The following is a 2,442-nucleotide window of genomic DNA, read 5'->3' as shown; positions in this document are numbered from 1 at the left end:
CTATCTCTGGTGTGAATTTTTTAATCACAAAGAATCTTAGTGCTTGATTTGTCCATGAAGACCAATATTATCACAATCTACCCCCTCCGACACCTGTGAAGGAATTAGTTATGTTTCCTTACAATTATGTACTTTATTTACCATATTTTCAACAAACACTGCTTAAAGGTATGATACATACTTTAGCTATGGCTAAATATCAGTCATAGCTATAGAACTTATTTCAAAAGAAAAAAGGAAAAGCAAGCATGAAGGGAGAAAAGAAAAGTAGCACATGTTTACATAACATACCTTCAAGAGGAAAAAACTCAAAATATTTTTTAAAGTATCAAGCGTGTTGGGTAGTTCCACATTTATGGATAACAAGCCAAAATCCCAGTTGTGGTTAAATATCTAGTGACTTCTCTTAATGGAGTTAGGTATCCGCTAAAGTCCACATTGGTCAGTAAGCAGGATGTCTCTGTACTGTGACCTTTAGCTTAACCTGGGAAATGCCTCTCTTCACCTCACACCCTGTTAATGCTCCATAGAAATAGGTGTCTTCTTCAGTCTGCCACTACAAAATATCTGCATACATTTCTGTCCATCTTAAAATTAACTCATCACTCACTCCAAGAATCATTCTTTCTGAAGGGGATCCCTGAAATAAGCCAACAATAAACAAACAGATAGGCACACATGAATGTATACACACACACACACTCACACACCACTCACACATATATAGATGCAGGTTCATACACATATGCATGCATGCACATACATATGCACACGCACATGTGCATAGATGCATGCATGAACACATATGACACATGCACACATCCACACACACAAGCATGTGTAAGCAGTACTTAAGCTCTCAAGGGACTTTTTCCAGAGCAGGCGTTCTTACAAGGAACTAAGTAAGTCTGTCTTCAAGGTATCCTACACTGAATTAACTGTCCTGTGAAATTATGTAATTTTGTAAATGTGAAAGCAACTGTAACTTTTCCTGGGTGTCTTGTATATTTCATAAGTATCTCAAAGAGACTAAGCATCTCATTAAGTTTAACAAGCATAGTTTTCTTGTGAGCTGTTATAGAAAATGAAATATTAAAATACCAAAGATAAATAGAAGACAAATTTCCCTTTAAATTTTCCCAAATATTCCACACAGATGGGATGGATTTCTCAATTGTTTTTGTAGGCAGAGTTTTGCTTTTAGTTTTTCTTTTTCTTCATACTAATTTTTTAAATGTTACTTCTTCCATGTAAAAGCAGATATATTTACAGGCATCAGATTTGAACCAGCTGTTATTGAGCAGAGATATCGGCATAAATACTCTGCCTAGCACAGTTGTATTAAAAAGAGACATTGTGACTCCCATCTCACATTTACCTCTGATATATGCTCAGTGAACAGCATGTATAATTGCTAGTTACTGCTGACTTTCTCCAACATGCTGTCTTTGCCATACTTCCAATGGTACCTGACTACATTTGGAATAAATCCTAGTAGCCCAATAGGAACACCAAAGTAGGGGGCAGGGCCATGGCATATGGCTTGAGAAATGGACTGTAAATAAGGCAGATGTCTGAATTCAAGAAAAGTGTAAGTGATAATTCCTTCAGTTAGCCTGGAATTATTAGACCTCTCACGATGTGATATCAAGTTGAAATATCTGCATTTTAATTAAAAAATTACCCCAGATGTTGTCACAGTAAGGAAAGCACTTCATTTTCAAATCTTTATCATTTCAGAATGAAGGTATAAAAGGTTTTCTTTATCAAAGGAAAGGAACAAGAGTAGGTAAAGCACATGGTAGTGGGTTGTTGGGTTGGCAAGGATTCTAACTGACAGCTGAAGAGTAAATATGTCTGTAACATCAACTGTCTATAGCAAGGAAGGCTAAAGTACACACTCCATTGTTTGCTTCAGATCTTGAACCTGAAACACATAAGTAATATTTAAAAGAATGCTATAGAAAATGCTTAAACATAAGCCTTCAGGGCTTCGCAGAAAAATATAAGCTCACATAATTTAACTAGCAGTCTGTCCTCCCTATTAGCATGCAAGTATGCTTCCTTAATAATATTGTATATGTACATTAATTGTCATAAAAGAACTTTTTATGATACATGAACAGTAGTTCCATGATTCATTCATGTTCTTTGCATTCTTCTCAGCCAGGATTACAATAAGTTTATCTAGTGAAAAGGTACATTTCTCAGGCAGAATGGAAAGTTTTAGAAGCTCTAATCTAAGAGAATTTTTTTGCATATGTGTGGCAGCCTATGAATAATAGCAGAAACAGAGTGTTCCAAAAAGTGCATTCTGGTGTCTCTGTGAACCACACTTGCCTAGGAGCAAGGGTGACTAGAGAATGGGGTGGGACTTGTAATCTGCTGTTACAGACAACTCAGCAAAGACAAAGAATGAAAGAAGTATAAGGGGACAGCATC

This window comes from Arvicola amphibius, chromosome 1 (genome assembly GCF_903992535.2).
Source record: "Arvicola amphibius chromosome 1, mArvAmp1.2, whole genome shotgun sequence".
Classification (NCBI taxonomy): Eukaryota; Metazoa; Chordata; class Mammalia; order Rodentia; family Cricetidae; genus Arvicola; species Arvicola amphibius.
Note: the sequence above shows the minus strand (reverse complement) of the source record.